The sequence below is a fragment of the Pelobates fuscus genome, chromosome 1, assembly GCF_036172605.1.
Source record: "Pelobates fuscus isolate aPelFus1 chromosome 1, aPelFus1.pri, whole genome shotgun sequence".
NCBI classification, from domain to species: domain Eukaryota; kingdom Metazoa; phylum Chordata; class Amphibia; order Anura; family Pelobatidae; genus Pelobates; species Pelobates fuscus.
In genome coordinates, this window is record NC_086317.1 from 232,732,281 (window position 1) to 232,750,310 (window position 18,030).

At 38.1% G+C, this 18,030-nt stretch overlaps 1 protein-coding gene across 4 annotated transcripts in view; it reads left to right on the forward strand.

Annotated features, from left to right (window-relative positions):
* Nucleotides 1-252: 252 nt before the first annotated feature.
* The window catches only part of BCAS3 (BCAS3 microtubule associated cell migration factor), a 1,245,307-nt gene continuing 1,227,529 nt past the window's right edge, over nt 253-18,030 (forward strand). For all 4 annotated transcript variants that reach the window (XM_063455132.1, XM_063455142.1, XM_063455152.1 and 1 more), the window contains exon 1: nt 253-341. The gene's annotated coding sequence lies outside the window, so the exon portion shown is untranslated. The remainder of the gene's footprint in view (nt 342-18,030) is intronic.

Genomic DNA, 18,030 nt, shown 5'->3' on the forward strand with positions numbered 1-18,030 from the left:
TTGTACCCCATGTCTAGCTAGCCAGGATAGGCCATTCTATGGGCCGCCATAGTGGAGACAGAGCGCTAAACCGAGCGCCAGCTCCCAGACCCAGCACAGTCAGTGTATGCAGGCTCACTGACAAGGCGCCCTACGTCATCACTTCAACAGGCCCGCCCCCTGTCCGTGATTGGCTCGCACCTTGTGACTGACAGCGGCGGTGGAGCGCAGGCTGCGCTGTGATTGGCCGAGCGCCTCTGTTCCGCTTTCCTTGTTGCTGTATGTGTGTATTTGCTGCTGTAACTGGACTGAGTGTCTCACAATAACAGGGGTGCAGAGTCTGAGTGCCAGCTGACAACAGGGTGAGTGTGGCAATGGGGGAGCTAGCCAAAACACACAGGGCTCACACCCCAGCCATCAGTACTGGCCACATGGCAGTAGCCCTAGGGCTCATTAACCCCAGCAGGGTTTGTTATAATGCCTTGGCAGCACGCAGTCCCAAGACACAGCTCACTGGCCATATGTAGGCAGCCAGTAGCCCAGGAGCTGGGTGGCACCTGGCTTGACTTGTGTCATTGCCCCTCAGGTAACACGTGGGAGATCCTTTCATTGTAAAAGAAGGTTACATTGATATTTCATATGATATAATGTGTACATATGGAGGATTGAAGGGTATTTAGATACATCTCTGCTGATCTGTCACACAAGACAATGTTACTTGTTAACTTAAATTTGAGATTGCAAGCTTCATTAAGAGGGGGGGAGGAAACACCCCCATAACAAAACCATTCATGATCTACATCTATCTATTTCAAGGAAAAACATTGTCTACATATCTAGATGTTGAGTTTTAGGATTACACATTTAGCCACTTATATATTTTGATACACTGGCACCCCAGATCTCCTTATAAAAAAATAAGTCCTTTTTGTTCACCCCAGCTGTATAGTTATTTACAAGTTATATTTTATGGTTCCTTTGTAGCAAATTTATTTTCTCTAGCGTAACACCATACAGAGTTGGTATTCTCGTAGTAGTTGTAAATTTTTATGCAAGAGAGGAGTTATTCAGGTTTCAGTCAAGCACTTTAAATAATGTTAAAGGTTACGGTAATTAATATCAAATCTTTGGAACCTTAAAGTGAACGGGTACAGAAGTTAATATGGCCTTGACAGTTTGGCTCTCCTTACTGCCACCTGTTTCCACTATTTTGGAAAGAGTTCTATATCTGAATTTAAGCACATTTATTTGAAATGTACAATAATGCATTGGTTGCTGTAGGTCATGGTTGTCACTGAGTTATTATACAAACGTGAAAACACATTTATTATAATAAATATTGTAATATATATATATATATATATATATATATATACACACATATACACACACACACCAGTCAAGCCATAAGACTTGCTTTTCCCACAGAAATCACAAATCTGCAGTTATGTTACTACTGCAAAGGATTATGGGTGGGCATATGCAAATTATTGAACAAAGAATCTCATTTTTGCCTCATTCCATTTTAACCCCTTAAGGACTGGTGATGGTTCAGGACCGTCATTGGCATTTTTGCGTTGCTGACGGTCCTGAACGGTCAGATGTACTTACCCGATCGCCGTTGTTCCCCCGGCGGTGATCGGAGGTGCTCCCTGTGTGGGGAGACTGCCTGCAGCCCAGGCAGTCTCCTCATGGCGGATTAGGACCCCTAGGGCCATGTGATCGCTCAATAGATATATAATGTCATCCGAAGTGTATTTTTATATTAATATATTAATATAAAAATACACTTATAATTAAATTACACACGTGTGTATATATATATATATATATATAATATCTATAACTATATATATAGTGTGTGTGTGTGTGTGTATATATATATATATATATATATATTATAAATAACAAATAATAAGTAAATTAAATAAAAAAATTAAAAAATAATAAAAATGTAAAAAATAATTATATCTATATGAAATTTTTATTCTAACTGTATTTTGATATTAATATATATATATTTATATCAAAATACACTTAGAATGAAATTGTATATATAAATAAATAAAAATAAAAGGAAATATACATATGTCCATATACAAAATTACATAAATAATTATATAAATATACACGTAGACTTCAGATATATAAGTTTGCATATATATATATATATATATTTAATTTCTACGTGCGTATTTATGTAATATTTTTACATAATTCAGTAATTTTATTGATTGCAATTTGAGGGACCTGCCTGACAACCCAGGCCGAAAGTCCAGATAATTTAATTTGCTAGCACTGTATTTTACCCTGTAACTTTCTATGACACCCTAAAACCTGTACATGAGGGACACTGTTTTACTCGGGAGACTTCTCTGAACACAAAAATTGGTGATTCAAAACAGTAAAACATATCACAGCGATGATATTGTCAGCGAAAGTGACTTTTCTTTATATACATTTTCCCACACAAAAAGCACTTTTACTGATGATATTGTTGTGATACGTTTTCCTGTTTTGAAACACTAATATTTGTGTTCAGCAAAGTCTCTCAAGTATAACAGTACCCCCCATGTACAGGTTTTATAGCGTTTTTGCAAGTTATAGGGTCAAATATATGGGTCAAATATTTTTACATAGAAAATTGCCAGGTTGGTTTCGTTGCCTTTGAGAGCGTATGGTAGCCCAGGAATGAGAATTACCCCCATGATGGCATACCATTTGCAAAAGAAGACAACCCATGGTATTGCAAATGTGGTATGTCCAGTCTTTTTTAGTTTTAGAAGCCACTTAGTCACAAACACTGGCCAAAGTTAGAGTTTTTTGCATTTTTAACACACAAACAAATATGAATGCTAACTTTGGCTAGTTTTTGTGACTAAGTGGCTACTAAAAAAGACTGGACATACCCCATATTGAATACCCTGGGTTGTCTACTTTAAAAAAATGTTACATGTGGGGTGTTATTCAGAGATTTATGACAGATAATAGTGTTACAATGTCACTATTGATACATTTTAAAAATGTATGTTTTGAAACCGCAACATCCTACTTGTACTTATAGCCCTATAACTTGCAAAAAAAAGCATGTAAACACTGGGTATTTTTAAACTCAGGACAAAATTTTGTATCTATTTAGCAGTTGTTTTCATTAGCTTTTGTAGATGAGTAAAAGATTTTTCAAGTAAAAGTAAATATTTTTTATTTAAAAAAAAAAAAAATCATCATATTTTTTTATTATTTCTAAATTAAATTACATGAGATTATATAAATAATGGTATGTTAAAGCCCTTTTTGTCCTGGAAAAAAAACAATATATAATTTGTATGGGAACAGTAAATGAGAGAGCGGAAAATTACAGCTAAACACAAACACCACAAAAGTGTAAAAAGAGGCCTGGTTGCAAATGTTCAATATCGCAAAAACAGTCCGGTTCTTAAGGGGTTAAACATGGATTCCTTTGAGTCTGTGTTTGCTGTAAGTCTTAAGCAAGTCTTATGGCTTGACTGGTGTGCAGATTTTTGTTTAACATTGTATTAACTATCCACAGACTTCAGGTGGAAGGGGTTTTCAATCACAATTATTTCCCCATCATAACCTTTTTGGTTTTTGCTTCCCAAGCATTATCAAGCCTCAATAAGCAAACCAGTAACCAACCTCATGCTGATGATTTGCATTAACAATGAAACAGCTGTCCATGAGTGGTTCACTGGCTTTGTATCTTTTCCTAAGTTGTGATTCAAAACTGTTGTATACAGCAAACACAGACTCAAAGGAATCCATGTTTAAAATGGAATGAGGCAAAAATGTGATTATTTGTTCAACTAATTAGCATATGCCCACCCAAAATCCTTTGCGGTAGTAACACCAAATTTCTGTGGGAAAAGCAAGTCTTATGGCTTGACTGGTGTGTATATTTTTGTTTAACATTGTATTAACTATCCACGGACTTCATGTTGAAGGGGTTTTCAATCATATGTTTTTCCCAACCATAACCTTTTTGGTTTTTGCTTCCAAATCTATATGATAGCATATGAACTCTAATCTTACTGCCTATCAGACTCTCAACCAAGTTTTGCAACTTTAACCCCTTAAGGACACATGACATGTGTGACATGTCATGATTCCCTTTTATTCCAGAAGCTTGGTCCTTAAGGGGTTAAGCATACTCTAAAATTCTAATTAAAAAGTTCAATTCCAATAAACAATCTACCTCATCCTTCTAATCCACCATACACCGTTCTAATTTACCAACAGGGTATCCACTAACGTAAAAATTCAAAGAGAATTTCAAAGTTACTGTCGAAAAAGTTAAACTGGAAAGTTTTTCTAACTGAACTATACTTCCAGTTCGGCTACTTTGGCATTAAACTTTAGTGAATAACCATGAATGTCTCTTACTTTTCACCCGCTTTAGCCATCACTTATCCATACTACTTATCAACTGCCCTCATAATACAATTTCCTTGTCCATGTTTTCCTTTAACACGTGTCTCTGTAACCCCCAAACCTCTGCCAGATTTTAAAGAAAATACCAGGGCTATCAACCCTCTGCACCAGTACATACTTGCATGTAAATTTTATGTAATATCTGTTACATGTCATCATATATGTAACTTTGTTATACTGGCCAACGCTGAAGGCACAGCTAGCATTTTTCTTAAAACCATAAATAGTGTTGTTTTGTAAAACTTTTAGATTTTTAATGGCAAATATATGAATTAAATCTAATATTTAAATATTGACTGGGCTGTATGGCTAAAAGGGTTAATCCGTTTACATATAAGTTGTTATTTTTTATTATAATAGTATTATTTTACCTACATCTTTAGGTCCGGTTTTGTTTCTTGGGACCGTGTGCTGTGGAACCATAATGACTATATAGACAGTTATGGTGCTTCAAATGTTCTCCTAATTATTCTTATATTTAAAATCATATACTTTTTTAAATTTATTTTTTTGTCTACTAGCCATTTCTTTTGTCAGGCACTTCGTATTAATCTTCAGTCTGAATTGTGAATTTAAATGTTGTATGCATTATCATAAAGAGTATGTAATTAGTCATCTGACTTTTCTCGTTGTGCTGCATTATATCCACATGTGAAGAAATCTGGCTTGCCTCTACATTGCTATATTTGAGATCAGCAATTACTGTCATGAATGTAATCTAAAAGACTGGTTTATACTTTTACAGTTGAAGGGTTGCTTAACAAGTAATCAACTTCTGATTAATACAACATTTTGCTCAAAGCTGTTCTAGGAACTGAATGGTAGTGGTGATTTGTCACTTGGCCTAGAATCTAATGCTGGAATGTTTGTGACACAGGCCGGGTCATTTAACTGCACGTTTTATGTTAATTGTGATTTTATTAAGCAATTGCCAACCTAAAGGACTAATAACTCATTAGAATCCATTTGTTTTATGTTGTTCCTGGTTCTTCCATTCTTGATAATTGTAATATTAATAGTTTTTGTTTTTAAAAATATGTCTGCTAAATGGCTTTTCGGGCAATACAATCCTTATCCCTCACTTACTAAACCTTTTTAACTCTATACTGCGACTGTGTTCCTTTCATAATTGTACGCTATATGCAAATTTGCTTACTCCCAGGCCCAATAAAACACATTAGGATCCTGTATATTCCAATCCAATCTCATTATTGACATTCATTTATTTATATATTTATTTTTTTAATAATCTTTATTAAGTTTTTTCCTTTCAGATACATATCACAAGACTTATAAAAATAAAATTACATGCATACAAGCGGAGATAACAGAAAAAAAGAAAAAATAAATAAACATACATTTCTAATAGTTCAAGGCCAACATTGTAAATCCAGAAGCCTTACAAGCCGACTATAGAAAATATACATATACCAGCTAGGACTGGTGTAGCAAGAATCTGAACTATGGTCAGTCAAAGAAAATCAATTAAGCATCATTATGTTAAAATTAAACTATCATCCAACATTTGAATCCATTTAATATATTGGTCTTGTCTATGTAGAGAGTGTATGGAAGGAACTGGTAGATCTTTTTCCATGCATAACTGGAATAAAAGTTGAGATATTAGCTGTCTCCTCTGAAAAGGAAGATGCGACTTCCATTGTCTTGCTATTAACATCTTGGTAGCCAAGAAACAATGTGTAACCAGACACTTGGATGGTATAGAAGATATATTCCATTTTAAATGTAACAATGCTGTATCAGGACCTTTATTAATTGTAATATTTAATATAGATTTAAGAATTCCAAAATACCACTCCCATAAACATTTAACTAAATGGCAGTGCCACCATATATGGATAAGGGATCCGTCCAGGCAACCACATCGCCAGCAATGAGGTTTTTGGCCCAGGTACATCCTACTAATCCTACATGGGGTCAAATAGCATTTGTACATAAGCTTATATTGACATTCTATTAAATTCAAACAGTGAATATATTTACGGGTATCCTTAAAAGTAGAATACCATTCACTGGCAGTAATATCAATATCTAACTCATTTTTCCATTTATCAATTATATTTAAAGGTTATTGATCAAACATAATTAACATGTTAGTGGCCTTAGAATTTTTTTAACCATAGTATGGCTAAAAATGCCTTGAATGAGTATCAAAGCCATATTCAGAACATTTTTAATTCTCAGATACGTAAATAGTTCCTTATTAGGGAGATTCAATTTAGATGTAATATTAACAAAAGGTAAAATTTGGTTGTCTTGAAGGATATCTTTAATAGTCCATTGAAATTTGGACCAGTTTTTTAAAGAAATATCTTTTATATTATGCTCCAGAGTGGCCAAGTGACAAGTTTTGGCTATTTTATTAGAGATTTTTAATTTATTTTTCAATATTTCCCATGCTCTAATAGTTTGTGATAGAACTAGTGATTTACTATTTAACTCATCTGTCATGTTTTTTTTTTGCTATTAAGCCATGAATATACTTCTAATCTGTCCTTTCCAATAACTTCAGATTCAATTGTATACCATATATCAGTTTTAGATGATTCGACCTGGAGTATATATATATATATATATATATACAAGTGAAAGCTTGGCACTCTCCTCAAAGACAATAAACGTGTCTTAATATGCCTGGGTGCAAATTGCTGGCGTCAAATATATACAGAAAAATGAAAAATCAAAATGCACTCACAGGTCTTCTTAAGTGGAACACTTAGTGCTTTATTGTTTCAAAACTGGTGTACAGAAATCAATCGACGTTTCGACCCTGCCGGGTCTTTTTCAAGATCACAGAGTACATGACAGTGAAGTGTTTATATATGAAATACAAATCTAAATCAATGTGCACTTACCCAATGGTGAAGTGAGGTGGAGTGAGTCTGCCCGTTAGAACCCGGAAGTGCTTGGAAGCCGCATAGGACGTCACGTGATCGGGACGTCGGACGGAAGAAAAGTGGTTGTCAAGGCAACGGTATACACAGAGAAAACTCAGATACCGGGCGCAAGTGAAACGCTGTGGAGAACAGAGTGGGAAGTATAGACTACCAAAAAGTCTGTATAACCCAGATGCCAGGAAAGAGTGCTGGTGGACTAACCAGTGTAGTGTACTAGCGTGTTAAGAGTTATAAACACACATGTGAAAAGAGTGCCCAACCAAAAAAATTTGACCAGTGAGACAACACAAAAAGCCTGGCATCGTGAATAAAGATTAAAATCAAAGCGGAGAACAACATGTATTTAAACAATATTATATGCAAAATATATATATGAGATTTATACACTCAAGCATGCTGTTATATGCATAAGTTCCATATCAGAACAACTTAATAAACAATGTTATATACATAATGTATGCATGATTAATGCACTAGAGCATGCTGTACGATGTACTGCTAATGTGATGATCTAGTACTACAAAATATATCATAAACAAAATCATAAACTCTAAAGGTGACACAGACTAACTCCCATCACTCTATATATTTTCCAAATAAGTATCATGTCTAAAGGATAAAGGGGACAGCCCTTGAGTAACAAACTAACCCCACTTGGAGTAGTCTGAGGTACCCCTGGACTGGTCAAAGTCCCATGTCAGAACAACTTAATAGATAATAGAGCAGGAAGATAAATCGATAGCGATATCGATTTATCTTCCTGCTCTATTATCTATTAAGTTGTTCTGACATGGGACTTTGACCAGTCCAGGGGTACCTCAGACTACTCCAAGTGGGGTTAGTTTGTTACTCAAGGGCTGTCCCCTTTATCCTTTAGACATGATACTTATTTGGAAAATATATAGAGTGATGGGAGTTAGTCTGTGTCACCTTTAGAGTTTATGATTTTGTTTATGATATATTTTGTAGTACTAGATCATCACATTAGCAGTACATCGTACAGCATGCTCTAGTGCATTAATCATGCATACATTATGTATATAACATTGTTTATTACGTTGTTCTGATATGGAACTTATGCATATAACAGCATGCTTGAGTGTATAAATCTCATATATATATTTTGCATATAATATTGTTTAAATACATGTTGTTCTCCGCTTTGATTTTAATCTTTATTCACGATGCCAGGCTTTTTGTGTTGTCTCACTGGTCAAATTTTTTTGGTTGGGCACTCTTTTCACATGTGTGTTTATAACTCTTAACACGCTAGTACACTACACTGGTTAGTCCACCAGCACTCTTTCCTGGCATCTGGGTTATACAGACTTTTTGGTAGTCTATACTTCCCACTCTGTTCTCCACAGCGTTTCACTTGCGCCCGGTATCTGAGTTTTCTCTGTGTATACCGTTGCCTTGACAACCACTTTTCTTCCGTCCGACGTCCCGATCACGTGACGTCCTATGCGGCTTCCAAGCACTTCCGGGTTCTAACGGGCAGACTCACTCCACCTCACTTCACCATTGGGTAAGTGCACATTGATTTAGATTTGTATTTCATATATAAACACTTCACTGTCATGTACTCTGTGATCTTGAAAAAGACCCGGCAGGGTCGAAACGTCGATTGATTTCTGTACACCAGTTTTGAAACAATAAAGCACTAAGTGTTCCACTTAAGAAGACCTGTGAGTGCATTTTGATTTTTCATTTTTCTGTGTATATATATATATATATATATATATATATATATATACCCAATAATGTTGGCATAGTAACAGTTTCTTATATTTGGGTAGTTTAAACCCCCTTGATGGTATTTCATGGAAAGAACTTTAGAGCTTATTCTTGTTTTTTTTGTTTTTTTTTTTCCAGATAAAGGTTTGGAAACTAGATTGTATCATAGTTAACCAACTGTCTGGCATTTGAAGAGGGATCATCCTAAATAGATACAACCACTTAGGAATGATATATGCATTGATAATGTTGATTCTGCCAGACTAGGAGGGCTCTATCAGGCACCATTCTTTTAGTTTGATATTTGTATATTTCAAGAGGTTCAAAATATTTGTTTCCATAATATTATATACCTGAGTTGAAATTATGACCCCCAAATAATTAAAGACCATACAAAATCATACTTATCTCTTAAATTACAGAGGGTGAAATTGTCAACCTTAGTAGTTACAGCAATTGATTTAGTTACATTGAGTTTATAATTGGATACTTTAGAATAACTTTTTATCTCAGATAAAACTTGGGATATGGAAATTGCTGGAGAAGTAAGTGTTAATAATATGTCGTCAGCATAAAGTGATATTTTTGCTTCTGACTTATTAGTAAGAAATCCCTTAATATAATGGTTTGATCTGATATTGATTGCTAATGGTTCAAGAGTTAAATTATAAAGGAGAGGGGATAAAGGGCATCCCTGCCGTGTACCATTTTTTTAAAATCAAACCAGTTTGATAAGATATTAACGCCAACAGTTCTCGCTGTTGGATCAGAATACAGAGCCATAATGGCATTGTGAATTCAGCCCACAAATCCAAAAGAAGTCAGTACAGCGTCTATGAAACCCCAGCGGACCCTGACAAATGCTTTTTCGGCATCCAAAGACTGGGTCAGTAATGGGATCTCCCATCGCCATGCGCTGTCCAGAATATCCACAATTCTTCTAGTACAAGTTTCTGATGACCTTCCAGGAATAAAACCAACCTGATCCGGATGGATAACGCTCTCTACTTTCATATCTCTCTATTTTCATATCTGTATTTATCAATGAAATTGGTCTATAGTTTTTAACATCTGTTGCATCTTTATTTGGTTTTAGAATTGGCAGAATATTAGCTTGTAGCAGCTCCTTTGGCGTTTTAGCTTTTTTTGAGCCATTTCATTGAAAAGAGCCATTAAAGGTGGAGTTATTTATTTTTTCATAATTTTATTAAAAAAATTACTAAATCCATCCGGACCAGAGGTTTTAGATAGTTCAAATTTATCAGTCTCTCTTTCCACCTCAATCGGGGTAAACTCACGATTAAGTTGATCTAAATCAACTGGAGTATCTATATCTTCCAAATACTTGTTTATTACTTGATAGTCTGAAGGAGTGTCAAGATTATATTATTTACTATAGAAATCATTGAATAATAAACCAATTTTTTCCGGGGAAGAATAAGTAATTTGATTCTCGACCAATTTATTAATTCTATTGGTTGAGTACTGTTTTTTTAATCTCTTAGTTAACTTTTTATTTGCTTGATTACCTTGATAGTAAGTACTAAGTCTCAGTTTATTAATTGTTTTTTTTTTCTTCTGTTTTTATATTAATTTGCTTTTGAAGTTCTAGAAGCGTTGTCCTAAGTTGATTTGATGGTTGGTCTTTATTTAATTTAGACACATTAAAATATTGAATGTTTAAATCGGTAAAGTCCCTGTTTATTGCAGTTTTGTTTTGTTTTTCTATTTTAATAAGGTAACCTCTAGCAACTGCTTTATATGTCGCCCATAGGGTAGAATCATGAGAGTCTGGATATATTGCTCTCCAGGTGTCATATAGGCCATGTGTGAAACATATATTGGACAAAGTCCTAGATTGTTTGTATATCTGGCTATCAGATCTCAGCTGTATATGTGTTTTTTTTTTTTATCCATTTTTAAATCAAAAACACAGTTAAAATCGCCTGCTATTAATATAGTACCTGTAGTTATATTTTCCAATCTACTCATGATTTTTGAGAACAGTGCAGTCGGATTAATATTTGGTAGATATAAATTAACCAATGTATATATTGTGTTTTCGATTTTACAGACAATTATAATAAATCTTCCACAGGGGTCACTGTTAATTAATATTACTTCATGTTTTATATTTGAATCAAAAATAATAGCTACACTGCATTTTTTATTATTTTCCAGAGAAGCCTGATATATACATTTATATTATTCTCCGCCCCATTTTTGTAATTCAGATCTCAACCAATGGGTTTCTTGAACAAAAGCTATTTGTATCCGATTTGACACTAAAGCATCATAAAGCATCTACTTTTTCCTCCTTATATTTAAGCCTTGTACATTAATAGACATAAGTCTTAGCATCTAAATTTTGAAGTTTGATATATATTAATAGGATGATAAATATATAATTCAAATGCTAGGGTAAATATACTTGGACTGACCATGTCCAGTTCGCCATATAAACATAGACAGAGACAACAAAAAATGAAACCACATCGTTTCATCAACATTTTAACAATAAATTCCCCAAGGGCTATAACCCGTGGGATTCCTTAATCCTCCAACAGATATAGAAGATTTGGGGGTACCTGTGAAAACTTCACAGAAAGAGGGGATAAAATCGGGCAGCCAAGGACTTTGGTGGAACTATATATATAAGAGGCCTGAGGGGGGGGAACACGACAATACTAACAAAGTTTAGAATTAAATTATATTTACAAGTCCCTTAAAATACCATTGATAATTAAGTAGCATTACTTAGTTCAGATGAATCAAAATAACTATAATTATTCCCTTTTTATATCTAATCTATTATCTGAACAAAGTGGCTAATAATCAGTAGAAATCTAAAAAAAATTATAATAATTTCTTCCCCTTTTCTCCTTTCTTTTCTTTCTTTTTACACACGTGATATTACCCCTATTGGGACAATTAAGTTAAAGGACCACTCTAGGCACCCAGACCACTTCAGCTTAATGAAGTGGTCTGGGTGCCAGGTCCAGCTAGCTTTTACCCTTTTTTTTATAAACATAGCAGTTTCAGAGAAACTGCTATGTTTATTCTGAGGGTTAAGCCAGCCTCCAGAGCCTCTAGTGGCTGTCTCACTGACAGCCGCTAGAGGCGCTTGCGTGCTTCTCACTGTGAAAATCACAGTGAGAGCACGCAAGCGTCCATTGGAAAGCATTATGAATGCTTTCCTATGCGACCGGCTGAATGCGAGCGCGGCTCCTGCCGCGCATGCGCATTCAGCCGATGACGTCGCGAGGAAGAAGAGGAGGAGGAGTAGAGCTCCCCTCCCGGCGCTGGAGAAAGAGGTAAGTTTAACCCCTTCCTTCCCCTAGAGCCCGGCGGGAGTGGGTCCCTGAGGGTGGGGGCACCCTCAGGGCACTCTAGTGCCAAGAAAACGATTATGTTTTCCTGGCACTAGAGTGGTCCTTTAACATGAAAAAGTGTATACATCAAAATTTTTGCGTCGCATTATATCCTTATAATTCTTATCAATTCCACTATATTCGTCAGTATGTCTGTGAATAAAAATAAGTAAAGTGTCTCTTATTTCTCTCTTAATGATCGTTATCTAATTAACAAAAAAAAAAATTGGCAGTATATACAAACATTATTAATGGAATTATATTTATAACTCCGTACTAATTGGGTAACATTGCTTAAATCAAATGAATAGAATATCTATTCTTGTCTGTTTTTGTGTCTAATCCCTTATCACATGTGATATTGCACCTTTTACACCAATTTGTTTTAACTTAGAGAGTGCATATATAAAAAATTTATCATCGTGTTATGATCTCATAGCGATTATTAATTCCTCTATATCAGGGCCGGATTAAGAGCACACTGGGCCTGGTGCTGACAATTATGATGGGCCTAATTACGGAATCTTATTGACCAAAAACACTAAAACAGTCATACCTCTCAAGCGTCATGTATCTGATGGAGATGGTGCCAAAAAGGGGGCATATCTGTCCAAAGAATTGGAAGGTCAGCCTGGCATGAATGCATGTCAGACTGCCTGCCAATCATCCAGGCTGTCCAAATAAGATCATACTATGCAGGCAGCACCTTGAGCTTGACATAAATGCTTCTAATGATGCTCTCACTCTATGCTTTCTAAGGACTGTCCCCTAGCACTCGCTGGTCCACTTGTCTCCTTACCTTCTTATTAGCAGGCAGAAGTTCTTGGTATATAGTCTGAGACAGAGAAAAGGTGTTTGTAGTGAGTGTAGAAGAAAGGGAACATGCCACAATGTTAGAGAGACCAACGTCTGCATTACCTAAACTAATTTCATTGTCAGCCAGTCCACACAAGTTTTGTTCCCATACATCTCTCTTAAGCTTCCAAACTTAAAGGGACACTATAGTCACCATAACAACTACAGCTTATTGTATTTGTTCTGGTAAGTAGAATCATTCCATTCAGGCCTTTTGCAATAAACACTGTCTTTTCAGAGAAAATAACTCCACTGGCCACTCCTTAGTGTGCAGCACTGCCATTCAGTGTCTCCACCCTCTGCATGCAGACACTGAACTTTCCTCATACAGATGCATTGATTCAATTTATCTTTATGAGGAGATGCTGATTGGCCAGGGCTATGTTGGACTTGTGCTGGCTCTGCCCCTGATCTGCTTAGTTGACAGTCTCAGCCAATCCAATGAGTAAGTATTGTAATTTGCTCAGACCACCACTTCTGATGTCAGCAGACAGTCAGTTCAGAGGCAGAGCCAGCAGCTGCAGACTTGAATACAAGTTATATTTTACTATACTTAGAGGGCCAGGAAGGGGCCAGAGTGGTGGTTTTAACATAATAGGGTCAGAAATACATGATTGTGTTCCTGACCCTATAGTGCTCCTTTAAGCAAGAGTATGTGAAGAGTAGTTAGGGTTGCCACTTTTCTTTGAAAAAAATACCAGCCTTAATCATTTGCATAATCACAAGGAGTGACATCAGAGAAAATTCTGTAAAATCGCCAACAAACTACTCACAGTTTGATTCTGTTGTATAGATGGATTGCTCCCAGTGTCTCAGTCTCGCAAGCCACCCAGTGTCTGTGTCCCTATGTATCACAGTGTCAGTGTCCCCATGTCGCCCAGTCTACTAGTCTCCCAGTGTCTCAGTGTCCCCATTTCTCCCAGTGTCCCAATGTCTCAGTGTGTCCCCATGTCACTAGGATACTGGGGACACTGAGAGACATGGGGACACTGAGAGACATGGGGACACTGAGAGACATGGGGACACTGAGAGACATGGGGACACTGAGAGACATGGGGACACTGAGAGACATGGGGACACTGAGAGACATGGGGACTCTGAGAGACATGGGGACTCTGAGAGACATGGGGACTCTGAGAGACATGGGGACACAGAGACATGGGGACACAGAGACATGGGGACACAGAGACATTTAGGGAAACTGGGAGAAATGGGGACACTGAGACACTAGGGACACAGACACTGGGAGACATGGGGATACTGAAACATTTGGGGACACTAAGACACTAGGGACACAGAGACATGGGAACACAGACACTGGGAGACTAGGGACACTCGCTGGGAGACGGACACTTGGGGACACTGGGACATATAAGGACACTGGGACACATGGGGACACTAGGCACACTGAGAGACATGGGACACAGACACTGGGAGACTTGGGGACACTGGGACACTGAGACACTAGTGACACTGGATGGGGGACATGGGGACACTGGGAGAAATGGGGACATAGTGTCTCCGTGTCCCAATGTCTGTGTCTCCCAATGTCCCTGTGTCTCACAGCGTCCCCATGTGTCTCACAGCGTCCCCATGTGTCTCAGCGTCCCCATGTGTCTCAGCGTCCCCATGTGTCTCAGCGTCCCCATGTGTCTCAGCGTCCCCATGTGTCTCAGCGTCCCCATGTGTCTCAACGTCCCCATGTGTCTCAGCGACCCCATGTGTCTCAGCGACCCCATGTGTCTCAGCGACCCCATGTGTCTCAGCGACCCCATGTGTCTCAGCGACCCCATGTGTCTCAGCGACCCCATGTGTCCCAGCGTCCCCTATTGTCTCAGTGTCCCCAAGTGTCTCAGTGTTTCCAGGTCTCCCAGTGTCTGTGTCCCCATGTGTCCTACTGTCCCAGTGTCCCCTAGTGTCTGTGTCTCCTAGTGTCTGTGTCCCCTAGTGTCTGTGTCCCCTAGTGTCTGTGTCCCCTAGTGTCTGTGTCCCCTAGTGTCTGTGTCACCTAGTGTCTGTGTCACCTAGTGTCTCAGTGTCCCATATGTCCCCTAGTGTTTCAGTGTCCCCATGTGTCCCTGCTGCCTTTCCCCCCCATCCCTCTCTTACCTGAGTTGTAGAGCTGCTGTCTGGACTCTGTGCTGTGTTGCTGCTCCCCCACGGATCAGCAAGTCGTAGAGAGAGGCAGGGATATGCTGTAACTTCCTATCCCTGCCTCTCTCCACACACAGTGACCCCTACTGGCCGGTGCTGGTATTGCAGAGTAATCTCAATTTATTCTGAGAAAAATACCTGCATTTGTATTGCCGGTATTACTGCAATACTGGCACGGCCAGGCAGCCTCAAATACTAGTCAGGTGGCAAACCAGTAAAATACCAGTCAGGTGGCAAACCTAATAGTAGTGTGTAAAAAAAAAAAAAAAAAAAAAAAAAATATATATATATATATATTTTTTTTTAAATGGGCCTGGGCCTGGAGCTGCAGCTCCATCAGCCCCTATGTTAATCCGGCCCTGCTCTATATTCATCATTGTGTCTAGGAAAAAAAAGTGCTGTATACAAAAATTAGTAATTGAATTGTATTTATAAATCCCAACTAATTGGGTAACATTACTTATTTCAAGTGGACAAAATATCTATTCCCTTATCGCATGTGATATTACACCTATTACAACCTTTTGGTTAAATTAAAAAATACATACATTGAAAATTTATCATCATATTGTGTTCTCTGAACTTTATCAGTTCCACCATATTCATCATGGTGTCTGAGAGAGAGAAAAAAAAAAACACCAAACACACCATATATATATTGACAAAAAAAAAACCATATAATAATACCCCCCCCCCCCCCCCCCCAGACCCGACTCCCTGTAGCCACGCCTTAAGCCTGTCAGGGTGGTCAAAAGTCTCTATATTTCCATCTATCTTTATTTTTTTTTGTAAATCTGTTTTTATTGAAGATTTTGACAATAGAATCATATAACAGTAGGGTACATCAGGTGGGACACGCAGGTCACCATCATAGCAAGATCATGAGCATTACGTTTGTGTGACATGTGTTCCCGTGAGGTTCTCATGGGTAGCTTGTGTATCTCTCTGAAAGTTTTAGCCTGAGGTCTCTGCATGTAGATTCCCACGTGACCTCTTTCCACTCCCAGAGGTGTTATGCAGGTTGTCACCTTTTCACTGGACTGACTTTATGTATTTGCCTATGTTTTGGGCCTAAGACCTCTCCCATATATATTTGGAGCTGCGGCAACCCCATTAGGGTGTGATCCTATTCTGTCTTGTCGGTTGTCTCCGACTGTTGACTCTGGTAGCAATACCAGGGTACTCTTTATATAGAAAAGGCAGGTAAGGGGGAGGTGTGGCCCTGTATGTGAAGGATAGCATAAAATCTAGCCTAATAACAGTTAGTGAGGTGAACATAGAGTCCGTTTGGTTTACGTTAGAATTTGGTAATCAAAAAGTAATTTGTGTAGGTGTGATTTATAGGCCCCCAGGACAAATTGAAGAGTTAGATAATCTACTAGTTGAGGAAATAGCTAAAATGGCAATGAAGGGGGAAGTTATCATCGTGGGTGACTTTAATCTTCCTGATGTAAATTGGAAAACAAAAATAGCTGCTTGTGCTAGGAGCACACATATTCTAAACTCCCTACTAGAATTGTCTCTAAAACAAGTCGTTGAGGAGCCACCTCGTAAAGAGGCCATACTAGATTTAATGTTAACAAATGGAGATTTGGTATCCGATATTACTGTAGGTGAAAGTTTAGGATCCAGTGATCATCAGTCTTTGTGGTTTAATATAAGAAGAGTGACTGAGTCACACCACACAAAAACAAAAGTTTTAGACTTTAGAAAAACAGACTTTTCTAAAATTAGAATATGTGTAAGGGCGTCATTATCAGACTGGAGCAATTTAAATGTCCAAGAGAAATGGGGTTATTTAAAAGTTGCACTACTAAAGGCAACAGAAAATTGCATAAGGCTTGTCAGTAAATGCAAAAAATTCAATAAAACCACTGTGGTACTCCGCAGATTTGGCCAAAATAGTAAAAAACTAAAAGTTAGCATTTAGTAATTATAAAAAAACCCAGAGTGAGGAAGACAGAATGATCTATAAGATTAGGCAGAAAGAGGCTAAGCAAGTTATAAGCAGGGCTTGAGTCCTGCAGGAACGCGTGGGAACGGCGTTCCTGCACTTTTTTTAGAGCAGGAACGCCGTTCCCGTTTGTGGTCCTGCAGGCACTCAGGGGGTGGCAAAAAATGCCGCCCCCAAATGCCCCTGTGTTCCCCCTGTCATGGGGGGCCCAAGAGGTGGCCTAATGGCCACCTGAAGGACCCCCCCCTCCGGCCGGCTCTTGTCTCGCTGTCAGACGCGGCGAGGGAGCTGTGTTCTCTCTGCTCCCTCTCGCCGTTTGCTGATGCTGGGAACCGGAATATGACGTCATTTCCGGCTCCCGGCATCAGTAGACAGCCCGCGCGGCCAGAGGGAGCAGAGAGAACACAGCTCCCTCGCCGCGTCTGACAGCAAGACAAGAGCCGGACGCACTGAAGCCCCACTGGACCCCAGGGACAGGTCCACGCCAGCTGTCCAGGTAGGGAGGCTGGGTGGACATTTTTAAATGTAAAAAAAAATATATACAAATAATTCTTGTGTATGTGTGTGTGTGTGTCTGGGAGTGTATGTGTGTGTGTGTCTGGGAGTGTGTGTG